This window comes from Poecilia reticulata, chromosome 19 (genome assembly GCF_904066995.2).
Source record: "Poecilia reticulata chromosome 19, P_reticulata-male-v2, whole genome shotgun sequence".
Classification (NCBI taxonomy): domain Eukaryota; kingdom Metazoa; phylum Chordata; class Actinopteri; order Cyprinodontiformes; family Poeciliidae; genus Poecilia; species Poecilia reticulata.
Genome location: NC_088848.1, coordinates 9217803 through 9231023, shown reverse-complemented (window position 1 = coordinate 9231023; position 13221 = coordinate 9217803). Strand labels below are relative to the sequence as shown.

Here is a 13221-nt window from a genome sequence, read left to right as displayed (position 1 = left end):
ACCTGACGCAGTTTCTCTTCAACATTAACCATATGAGCCGCCCCCTCTTTCCTTCTTCCACCTTCCTACCAGCTCCACTGTCACGTGATTTGGACAAACCATGGAGGAAAGGCCGGAATTACACTTAATGGGGTTACTGCATGTGTCAAGAGACCTGGACCCTCATCATGCAGTTTTTTGGACAACGGCTCATGTGCAGTACAAGTAGGTGTGTGTTAATGGTGAGGGAAATAGTTTTGTGTATGCAATAAAATCATACCCAAATATCAGCTACCAGCAAGTTAGACCTAAAAAGATGAAGTTTAAGTGTCCATTTTGTAAAATGGAAGTAGAATTTATTAGTTATTTATTCTAACAATTGCTTACACCTTTTTTTTTATTTGCTACTATGGTTGAGTTTCACTGACTATAAATTCATGTACAGTAGAGAGTTTACATACACTCATCATGAACATGGATTTTGAAGAATAAAAAACAAGATTGAATAAAAAAGTTTGATTTTTTTTGTTTTGTTTTCTATGCTCCAAACGTAGTCACAATTACACAGATAAGTTAAAATAATCAAAATTTGGTCCAAAATCTTTTAATAATTTGATCAGAATTAGTTTTAACCTGATGAGACTGAGGCCTATTAATTTCTGATACATGATTGTGATTGATTGGAGCCCACAGTTTCTCTTTGACAGCATAAAAAGGAGCCGTTTCACACCACTTATTGGATTGAGTAACAATAAGAATGAATCTTGTTATTGAATCTTCAATAACAAGAAGATTACATGAAGATTTTAAATCCTAAATGTATAACAGCCGCGTGGTGGTGGTAATGTTATACTTGGAGGCTTCTGCCTGTTGGAGTCTGTGTTTTGATTCAATGAAAAAAAACCACAAAAGTTAAACTTGCAATTTAAATTAGCAGATATTAGAAGGGAAATTGAAAATATTGCTAATATTTAAACACAGAATACTTTTTACAGAAAAGGAAAAAAGATTAAATCACATCAAAATATGCATTGCGTTTCTTATATGTTGTGTCCAGAATGTGTGGGATCTTCAGAGATTTTAGCCATATTCCATAAATATCCACCAGAAATTAATTCACCGATGATGAATTTATGCATGAACTCATGTAACTTAGAAATTGTTGCTGGGTAAAAAGCATAAAGTTGAAGAAATCCCTAATTTCCATTGCTTAAAAACATCTTTATTTATTTCTTTAAAACAACAAAAAAATATTTAATGTTTCATGTTTCATTTTATAGCAGTCTGTGCCGTAACTGTGTTCAGAAGACCTAATTGTTAGAGAAAATAATGGATTACTGCTATTTATTTGAAACTGAGATCAGAATTTAATGAAATAATAGAAAATAAATTACAAAAAACCCCAAAGCGACAATAAAATAAATAAAGATCCACAATAATTATGTATTTCAGAAACAGAAATCATTTTGATAAATGACTGACCTAAAACAGGGGAAATTTAGTTTGATTTAACATCAAATTGTGACAAAAATATCAATGGAGTAATACAACTGTCACAATTGACCACAACATGTAATTGCTCGGTTATAGTGAAATTATGTACGTAATTATGAGATTAAATGAAACACTTAGTTTTTACTGATTTATTATGAAATAAGGATTTACACAATATGCTTCGTCTTCCTGCTCAATCAAAATATCGCGATACTTAACAGTATGAGTACTCAGACTTCCCTAAAACAATACCTCTTAGTCGGGAGATAAAGTTAATATATAACAGTGAAAGGAAGCCCTACTTTCGCAGGGCGCTCAAAAATTGAGACAAACTCTTATTGTTCCTCTCCACGGAAATCTTTAGTAAAAGGCGAAAGATTTATACGATCTGAAGAGAAACAAGAGTGTACTGACTTCTAACCGGATAGTAAGCCCTTATATTCACGGGTACATAGCTTTCATTGACGGTCTCAAATGAGAAAAAAAGAGAAGACGCATAAAACAACGTAAATTATCTGAAAAAGTATAAACACATCATATACTATGTTTTTACTTATTTTAAATGAAAAATAATTTCACTTTATTTGTTTTAGGAAGCCTTTTTAACAAATTTGACGCAATGCATGATGGGATTTAACTGGCTTCCCCGCCCACCCTCTTTTTAGTTGAGCGGGGAAGGCGTAGCAGACAAACAAAAAGCTGTGTTTATTGACCCGAATTTAGAATATAATACAAAATTAATGCCCCATAATAGAAAACAGCATATTTGTTCTTGATTTTGTAATTTTCAGTAAGTTTTGGAAAGACACACTGAAAAACATTGCTAGTAGGGACTCTAATCATCCACCAGATGGTGCTATTTCTTCTACTTCTTAAGAAATCGCATTTATCTTGCCATTCAGTCCACAATTGTAATCAATTTATCGTGTGGAAGAACTTACAGAAATGATAAATACATTTACAAATGAAAGAAAAAAGTAAAAGAGAACAATCTCTGTCTAAAACGGTTTTCTCTCTTCTTATTATGATCACAAATAACCTTATAAATTATGATGATACTCAAAAACACCTCACCACAAACTGAGCCTCTATGCAACAAAATTTGTAATAAAATAAAATAAAATAAATGCAATAACAGCAAAACTACTTGTTTCACGCTCTCTGTATCGTCCAAGCTACACGCAGAATCGTTGCAATAGCAACTGACAACGATGCCACTTCAAGTTTCAGGATTCAACACCAAAAAAACACTCAAATATTTCCCACACAACGAACAAAACATTTAGTCTGTCGCAGTAGTGTGTTTTTAGGCTTAGTGTTTATTAAAAAGTGATCGCTGTGCCAGAAGCTACCGCGGCTCGTCTATCACAGCAGTTTGCGAGTTATGCTAATTTTCTGTATTCCTTACACATACAAACTGTAGCCCACAAAACTCATATTTAATTAAAAAAACAAAGCAAAATTTTTTTATTTCCGACTCACCTTTACTTATAAATGAAGTCCGTGAGTCGCTCAGTCTGCACAAAAATATCAGTTCATCCAAATCCCAAACGATTTTAAAGCGATCTGGCTTTGAATGTGAGTGGTCGACCGTTCATGTTTGGTTTAAGTCACAAAGTCCCATCTGAGTCCACATAGTGCCACAAGTTGAAAAAAGAAGGCAAGGAAAGCAGAAAAAGCAGTTTCTAGCAAGACATTCACAAAGCCTGTCTTTTCTTGAGAAGAGTGGGTATCCTTCTGCCTCTTAGTTTGAAGCAGACCTGTCAGCTCCTGTGTCGGTCTTCCTTTAGTTATTATTTCCTGCTTCGATTGAAAATCCACTTTAGAAAACTGTTTCAGTGTAAAAATGCAGTCATCCATGTTGACATCGGAAGAGTAAAAGTGCCACTTTAACATTTGTACTTAAGTAAAAGTAAAAGGTACTGGCTTTTAAAAATACTTAAGTATTAAAAGTGAAAGTACTTGCTGAATACCTAATCACTAATATCATTAAGTGTACCGATCGTATTTAATTTCAATACATTAGAAAAGTGCCATTTAATGAACAATGCCACAGATAAAGCATGTTTTTATTATGTTTACTCTCTGTAACATAGTTTAGACTTAGATATCTGATTCTATGCATCATAATTTCAGGGATGGAAACATCTTGTCTCCTGTCCTAACATAGCATGAACTTCACTTTTTTGCCACTAGTGGCATTTATTTTGAAAGGAATCCAACAGAAAGGGGATGAAAGAAGGTGGGTGGGAGAGGACAGGGAACCGAGGAGCCTCGTAGCAGAGTTGTAGTCAAGACCACCTACCCAAGAAGACCAAGTCAAGACCAAGACCAGTACCCCGCGCTACGTGACACAAAAAAATGAAGTTTTACCTATCAAAATTGCTTCTCAATTGATCTGAAAGATCCACATTCCCATAAAACACCTAGATATTAAATACTTAAAGCTGAAATAAATTTAATCAGTAAAGATACGTCCAGAAGAATTGTATCGTTCTTGAATGACATATTACTACTATATTGCACTTTGGTCACAGCTTTGTCCCATATATGCGACACCTCCACACAATAATTCAGCGCATGAGTGACAACTTTTTTCATCGCAGATGCAACATCAGTCAGTACAGCTAGCCTTGCTAGCATCACGTCCACATAGCTTACCTTTCTTTAAGCTTTCCTTCCAAGTGATGCTAAAAGTTGGACGAAGTCCCACCGTCTGTGAAAGCGAAGCGCTGCTGATTTTACATGTCGCCATATCTTATGATTTATGCAGCGCTATTATATTACTGACGATTAGACAGACATCTTCTCCCGCTCAGAGGAAACCACTGCGCATGTCTGGAGCTTCACGTGCGAGTAAAGGTGGAGCCGATGGGTGACAACAGACACTAAGTCACGTTATTGCTCGGATTTTACGGCGCCACCTTAAATCCCTGAACTTCACATTTTAACGGAAAAAAAGAGCAACGCGACTTGGATGTAACGAGTAACGCGACACTTTTGTAGAAATGTAGTGAAGTAGAAAGTACAGATACTTACTGTAAAATGTAGTGGAGTAAAAGTAGAAAGTATCCATTATTAAATCTACTTAAGTAAAGTACAGATACACGAAAATACTTTTGTACAGTACTTGTACTTTGTTACTTCCCACCACTGCAAAAAACACAGCGCATTATATACATAAACTCAATTATGAAAAATCAGTTCATATAATAAATGTTTTTTAACCATTTTACTGGCGACGTACTGCCAGGAGATGCATAACAGAAAGTTAGTCGCACGTCACTGATTATATTATATTTCATTTAGATATATATATTTTTTCCCCTTCTTTTTATTGTTCTTGTTTTGTCTGTTTATGGACCATAATTGTGTCTAAATAAAGAGATTGATTGATAAAGCTATTGATTGATCTATTTACTGAACGTTTTGCACATTCTTCGTTGCTAAACACCCCAAATTCAGTCAAATTGGATAAAAATTCTCAATTAGATTAATTACTAGCCTTTGAAGAGTTACTTTAAAACATAAATATGGTTTAATCTAGACAATACATTTGCGCCTGTGGCTGCATTTTACATAATCTCTGAACATTTTATGTATCACTGCTCAAGAGCATGATGCTGCCACCGTCATGTTTCAAAATTCAAAATTTCACTGACTTGTTAAAATGTAACTTTAAGCAGGTTACTGTAGTTACTCTAAAATGCAGCAGGTGGTGCTGTTCGTTTGGTCTTTCTGCAGAGAAATACGCATTACGTCAGATGGTTTACTGGCTTCAAAAGAGTGGCAATCAACAATGATGATTGGGTAAGCAAATAAATAAGTGAGGAAGTAATTAGTTATGAAAAAATATATTTATAATCAGATTGTTCTTCAGATAAAAGTTACACATCTACACAACAGAACATGCAGAATGAACTACAAGACAATTAGCAGCCATTCTTTATTTACAATGCAAAAACAGAACCTTGCAAGGAAGAATTCAGAGAAATTACTAAGAAATTTACTGTCTTGTTTTTTCTAAAATGACATCAAGAAAGTCCCAATTCAAGCAGTTTTTATTCTGGTTCAATGTATCACCATGCAAACACGTCAAACATGAAGGAATTTACACATATTTTTGACACAACCCCCCCCCCAGATGTTCCTCTGTTAACCTTTATGGAACAGCTAAAGGTTAACATGTTAAACTTGTTATTTTGGCTTTGCCACCTGAAGGGAAACGTACACAACAACAGAAAACCTGTCTGGGCTGCAAATGGCAGTTAATTATTTACTCGACCCACCCAAAAATAACTGCTGGAAGTGGAGACGAGAAGTTGTTGTTTGAAATGGAAGAGGATCGACGTTTCAAACTGCTTCTGTCAAAGGAGCAGAAGCAGGATAATTAGTGGGCAACCAACAAGACACAAATAGATCTGCAGCTGTTTCTGGTTGCAATTTATTTATTTATTTTTAGGTTTTCGGCTAAAAACCCCTACAATCTTAGTTATGTAGTTAATAAGTTGCAATTTGAGAGAAGTAGAAGAATAAAATAATATTTAAAGACATAAACGACAATGATTTCAGCTCTGCTGCGTTCAACGCAGCTCACACACATTTAACACACACAAAGCAATCCTGTCGTCATTCTGTACCACCCTAGAGGTTGTTGCACGTTTAAAATGGGTCATTTCACATTTAAAAGAAGTTACAAACAGCTTAAAAACAACTGAAATATTTAATACACCAAAGGGAGAAGTAACTCCCCCTGACTACAACATTTTGATCAATAAAATCCAAACTTGTAACAATTTTGATTCAGGAGATCTCCAACAGATCGCCAACTCTCAGGAAAAGCTCTCAGTTTTCCCTCATTATTCTAATAATTTCTATTCTCATAAGGTCAGACATTTATTCACCACTTGTCCCTCAGATATATTTATAACAGCATGCATTTTGTTCTACATTTATTAATAATTTGGTAATTTAACACTGCTGTAACTTCACATATATTATGCAAATCTATTATTTAAATGGCTAAATGAGTTTTATTTCCACAACCCAATTATTTTTCAGGTGAAATTCACAGAGTAGCATCATTTCTTCATGGGTACAAAGATACAAGCTGGGAGATGCATCTAAAATAAAATACTAAAACAAAGTAAGTAAAAAAAAAAAAAAAAACCTTCTCTGAACCGTTTATTTTCAGATGGCCAAGAATGTTTTTGTTTCAGTTCAACCTCTGGAAGAAAAACCATATAACGCTTTAAAAGAAGAGGATGAGACAGTTTTCCTCTATTCTGAATGTGATTCTTGAATAAAGTGCCATTTACTCTGTGCACCACGGCTGTTTCCGTCGATGTTTATCCTTGAGACTCAGTTTTTTGATAGAGTTTCATTACGTCTTTGTCATGGAAGTATTTCCACAGGTTCTTCTCCAGAATGAGGTCATGGTTGGCAAAGAAAATGACTCTGACCGGTAAAGGCAGACATGATGATGCTCCATAAATTAACTTCTTCTGGTGTTATAGAAGACTTAATGTTCATTCTCTGTTGTGGAATAGACCAGAAGATACTCTCTCTTCTTTAATAACAGCCTTGAGCCACTGGAAATCCCTCAACCCCTCAGGAATCAGGTCGTATTTTATCCCCTGTAAACAAAATCAGAAGGTTCAAAGTCAATTTAAGGAGTGTAGACAGAGCTACTGCGACTTTGCATTTATAGTACCTCATCATGTGGGGCAGATTTGTATCTGTATTTCTTGAATAAGGTAAGCGACGCAATGATTGAGTGGGCTGTGTGTGAACATACACTGATGTTCGGTTCCCAACGTCTTCCTCATAGCCTGCAATCACGGCGCCGTTCCTCCTGTTACACAAACAACAAAACGTTTACTTATTACATTTTTTTTTAGCAGTGATATATATAATTATAAACATGTCTTATTTGGTTTGAGCCACGGTGGAGGGATCAAAGAGCAACATGTGAGTTTGCAGACTTCCGGTTCAGAATCTAAGAGAAAATCTGACAGAAGTGACAAAAGATGTCCTCACCATCTGAGGCACTTTGAGAAATTTTGCAAGGGAGGCTGGGATATTCCCAAGTCAAGATGTGGCATGTTGACAAAAGACAGAATGTTGCAATTGATACAAAAGGTGTTTTCACAAGGTACTGTTAGGGATGTGCACACTTATAAAAACAAATGAATCATTGCAGTCAGATTACGTCTTATATCCCTTGTAGTTTCTGTTGATTTCTTTCACGACACGTTGCCCCATTGAAATGTCGTCAAATGTGTTATTTTTTGTATCCATGATTTCAAAATTTTTTATATCTGTAGCCCCATGTTACACTCAACCTCTCCTGTCAAGGTAGCAATCCCTGCCACCATTGAGCTTAATCAACCTCCAACGTGCATTTGTTTTTGTTTTTTTTACTTTATCACATTAAGCAAGTACATCTATACAATTATATTGCAGTTTTCACTTACAAGACGGTCAGAAAGTGAAGTAAACTGAAAATATTTACATAAAACAGAGGTTAAGAACAAAGAAATCAATAAAAGAAGATTAAAACTAAATGTTTGGTTATAAAACTATAACTAACTAGAAGGCTGTTTAAAAAAAAATGTCTCCAACTGAGTCTCAGGATCTTAAAACTGATTCTTAGCTTCACAGATAACCAAACAGTCATCATGTGGGCTCTCTTCTGAGCTCCGGTTAAATCCTTGCAGTGGCGTTTTGAGCCACTAGGAGGCAGTCAAGCTCCTTCCCATTAAAACAATTAACCGACTGCAGCAACAGTCAAGTTCTGAAGACATAAAATAATGGCTGTTAATCTAAAAATCAGTACTTGAAATGAGGATTTTTCAGGTCTGAAACTTTTCAGAGATAAAGTATGACAATCAGGGTTTATGTTTGATCAGAGCCCAGTTGTAAATAGTTATTTAATCAATGGTTGACGGCAGCTGAGCAGCTGGTTGAGGGAGAAAACTTTGACATTAAAGCTGCATATCATCAGCGTATATATGACAGGAGGACACACCATCATGTTTGCTAATAATCTGTCTAAGGGGGAAGATATAAAAAAAACTATGATAGAAGATTTAGACGTAACCTTATTTATGAAAACACTAAAAGTGTAATCCGACAGTTATTGTATGAAATAATCATTATAGAACTACTCCTGATATTCTAGTTCTATAAACCAGAGTGCATCATACTCTCGTGACCCTGAGCAGAGGTGAACACACCTTAATATTTTTTTTGTTTTGTTTTTTTAAGTGGAAGGCAAACAATGCTGCCTGACTAGAAATGACGTAAATTAGTGAATGTGTGTGTTACACGTCTCAGCATATGATGGACAGTTGTAACAAATGATGTTTTATTTTTTATTTTTTCTATTTTTTCCTTTTCTTCCTGCGGTGAATTTCTGCTTCCCCTTTGATCCTGAAGGAGAGCCTGTAAAGACGAACAGCGTCAGAGATAGAAAAAAAAGGACAACCGCCGTCTTCTTCCCCAAACTCCGTCTCTTTATTACAAATTATTGAAATCATGAAATTATTAACACTTCCTAGAACAATCACATTCCTTTTTTTCATTTTTTTTTCAATGTTTCAGCACATCTATCAAATTAGTTTCTCATTACTAACCTGTAAAGACGAACAGCGTCAGAGATAGAAAAAAACAGGACAACCGCCGTCTTCTTCCCCAAATTCGGTCTGAATAGCAGGGGGCGGGGCTCCTCACTTCCGGTTTCCTGGTGAGACGTTGCCCGAACCTTGGTTACTTTTTTTTTCTATTTAACAGGGTAATTTGGTCTGGAGTGCTAATTCAATTCTCCCACTTTATGGTGTATCACATGTGCATAATGCAGCTCTCGTTGCATATGCTAGCTTGATATACTGACTGTGCTGGGGGAAACAACTGCATTTATATTTTGAAATGTGGAGATATGGTTCTGTTTTTTGCTTTTCTAAAATCACCATTGTTATGTGGTGTAGCCAATAAATGTATTGAGGGTGTAATTCAGGACATACATGGTCATTGTTCCTAGAGCCAAAGTCAAAGATTACACCATAAATATTTATATTTTGCATCTATATTGCACTTTATTTGCCAAACTCCAGTCAGCTCAAACTTTTTAATGACAGACAGAAGCAAGATTTTAGCAAGTAAACAAAACAAAACAAATCGAAGCAGGAACACAAAAGAGCATAAACACACAAGCATACACTCTGTCTTGAAGACTTAAGCTGCAGGGCTTAAAATCTTTTGCTTTTAAACTCTGGTAAAACAAGTTGTCTTTGGACGAGAGTTAAAAAAAAACGTAGTCAGTCTGGATGAGATTAAATTGATCTCCGGTTGCAATGTAAAGAATCTCCGTGTTTTCTTTGTTTGTTGTTTTTGACTATCACTCGTCACTTAACTGTCACGCTCAGAAAGCATCATGACAATGATGAGAGGAAAAAACACTGCTAAAATAACAATGTTCAAACTAGCTCAGGCAAGTATTATTCTGATGAACTTACTAGAATTACTTTCATGAATCACTTTGAAGGAGTTCTGTTTCTTCGAAAGGGGAGTTTTGATGGGAAGTAAAATGAAACATTAAATTCCACATATTTTAGGTTTTCTTCTTTGCCTCCCTGTTAAATAATGCTTCTTTTGTCTCAACATGTGATTATAGTAAAAACTTGACCTATCGATACCCATTTTTATACATTTAGGGTTTTGTTATGTTGTACAATAAGGAGGCACACACTGTAAAACATTAGAAGGTGGGTTAACTTGAAAATAAAGCTCCACCTGCTGCCTTGAAAATACAATTTAAGTCAACAAGAAAATTGTTCTGGGTTGAACTCAGAAATTAAAGTTCATGAAGTTGATTAAATAACAAGAAACAAGTTGTTTATACTTTATTTTTCTCTTGAATTGCGAGTTTTACCATATTAATGCAATTTAAACCAAATAATTATTTCACATTATGCTAGAAAAAACTGCCACATTTCTCTATTATTTTTACTCATAATATCAAGTTAAAATAACTACTTATTTTAATTTATAATAATTTAAATTCTTGTTTCAAATTGCATGAACAAAATTTCTTATCTGATAATACATTTTATTAAATATCACAATGAATTCTGCACAAAAACATTTAGAGTGAACAGAACATTAAAATAAACATTTACCTTAATAATACAGTCAGATATAACGCACTTCCATCTCAGGATACAAAAACATGTCGCTAAGCATTCTGGGAAATAATCCCCATTCCTGTCTTTTTCTTTGTCCAGTTTTTATTTAAGTCTGAACCTAAAAACTCTAGTATATTCAACTATAGTTTATTCAACTCTTTTAAGTTTGGCAAAATTTATTTAAAAAAAGTTAACACAACTTACTACTGTAGGTTTATCTTTCACAAACATTTAGATTCAAAATCTAAAACTCGCTAAATATACTGCTCAAAAAAAATAAAGGGAACACTTCAGTGTTCACTTAAATGTTAAAGTGTTCCCTTTATTTTTTTGAGCAGCTTATATTTGACTTAAAGAGTAGAAGATAGTAGACACAACTAAATGCGGCTCAAATGCTTTACAGTCCATTAAAAACAGAACAATGGAAAAATACAAATGCTTTAATTAAAGCCAGTATAATTTTTAAATTGTACTGTGAACAACATATGCATAAAAGAGCCGCCCTTATCCGGAGGCCGTTGGCCCTGCAAGGCAAACTCTCCAGATATTTGTCATGCTGGTTCCAGCTAACTGAACTGTACAGTTTGGAAACATCGCAGTAAACTATTTTATAGTCTAGTGAATCTGGTTCCGTGCTCAAAGATTGACAGGTTGACAGACACAGAGCCTGCAGCAGAGGGAAACACCGCAGGAACCCAGAAGATCAAGATGGCTGCAACTCCATGCCAGCTGGATTCCTGCCAAAACGGAAGACAGAGATGTCACACAGCTGCAAGAACTGGACCGACTGCACAGATTGGATCAAATAATGCTGTAGTTGCACTGAAGACTATTGTTCAACCAACATTGCAAGCAAAACAGATTTGGCCTCTTATTTTTCTTTTTTTTTTACCGGAAAACGTAGTCATGAGCATCAATCTCTGCTCCCATCTTTGAGCCGTTCAGTACGCCTGCAGTTCCCACCACAGCGCAGCGGACCAAGTGTTTTTGATCTGTTGTTGCAGATCAAAAACACAACTTAGATTAGCTGTTCATTCTACACGGTTAGATTTTGTGTTTACTCCTTCTTGGTTCCTCCGGGGCCGTTGCTCTCCCTCAGTCTGCCTACCTGGTCCCTGCTCTCAGCTGCATCCTGCTACTATTTGCTCCTCTGTATTTAAGATCCTCATTCTCGTCCACTCTTTGATGGATTCTTCTGTTTGCTCAGTTCCTTGCCTGGTTACTTCCTGTGTGGCTTTTTGTTTTATCTCTGGTTTTTGCCGAGATTCCTTAGTTTTTGTAAATTCATGTTTTCTCATATTCTTTAAATATTCTGTAACACGTCGCCTCAGTCTGGTTTTCTTACACCATGACAGTGTGTGTGCATGTGTGTGTGAAATAATGGTAATGTGCTATATTTAACATTTGCAGTCATCCAATTTAAACATCCAACTTTTACAAAAGGAGACCAAAGGAGCTGGAAAGCAATTGTGGAAGGACAATAAACAGTTTGCTGCCTAATAAACACAAGAATGCTACTTGCACCACCGGCTTTATTTGGAAATTGTATGCAAGGATTGTGTAAACACACAGAAAAATGCCAAAAAAATGTCTTTTATTAGCATTTTTTTATTTGGAGACATTGCTCTGATTTTTAAATGCACATTTAAAAATCTGTAAAGCTTAGAAAGTAAACATTTTGCCACAAAACTTAAAGCAGTCCAGTTCAGTTTCAGATTAATAGGAGACCTATATTCTGTCCTGTCGTTTGTGGTTTTATAACCTTTTGATATAACCTCACATTGAAATGAAAGACAATATTCCAGAAACACACCCTCCTTCTCCTTTTGTTCTGAACTGGTGGTGTTTGCATGTAACTGGGTGTGGATTCGCTCTGTGTGTTACTGTACAGTCCAAAAACATGACTGGATAATAGAGATGGGTGAGATTTTATCATAATATTTCATGGTACTATTGTGAAGATGACAAAAATTATGATAAAAACATTAGTTTCTTGTTAGAAGACAACATGGTTGTGACTATGGCACACCATTAATAATAGCATCACAAACACAAATACTGTTCCTGAATGACATCAAAAAACAAATACGCTTCTTCAGGACGTCACTCTCTTAAAGAAGTGCCATTTATGTCAATAAAACTGCACAATTGACTATTTGTGGATATTTATTGATGCTCTTGTGGAACAAAATAATGGAGAAAATAATAGAATAAAGTTTTAGACATTATCAGTTTTGTTTTTTATTAATTGAAATTGATCAAGACAACGATGAATCAAAATTATTGTCGTGAAAAGAAAGTTTTCACCATAAATTATGAGGTGGGCTAAGTTAATAAATTCATCATAACAATAATATTAAATTCAGCAGCTCCAATATCTAATTTGACAGAAATACAATTTTGATTTAACAATGCTAATAGTCTTTATACCAAATATATCAACGTTTATTTTAATGCTAAATTAAAACCTGATCGTTATGCTTCAGGATGCGTCGAGTTTTTCAAACTTTCTCCAGATTTGTAGATAATATACCATTATTCTTGATCATTCTAAGTGTTTGTT

General features: G+C 35.1%; 1 long non-coding RNA gene and 1 other non-coding gene across 2 annotated transcripts; both read right to left on the bottom strand.

The window, feature by feature from the left end:
• Window positions 1-1767: 1767 nt before the first annotated feature.
• Window positions 1768-1881, bottom strand: LOC145549212 (U5 spliceosomal RNA). Its single transcript, XR_014085190.1, has one exon. It is a non-coding gene; the product is annotated as a U5 spliceosomal RNA (small nuclear RNA).
• A 3386-nt stretch (window positions 1882-5267) lies between these two features.
• LOC145549203 (uncharacterized) lies at window positions 5268-9706 on the bottom strand. The gene is made up of 3 exons (XR_014085179.1): window positions 9111-9706; window positions 7187-7327; window positions 5268-7109 (listed from the first exon to the last, which is right to left on the bottom strand). It is a non-coding gene; the product is annotated as an uncharacterized LOC145549203 (long non-coding RNA).
• Between the last annotated feature and the right edge of the window lie 3515 nt (window positions 9707-13221).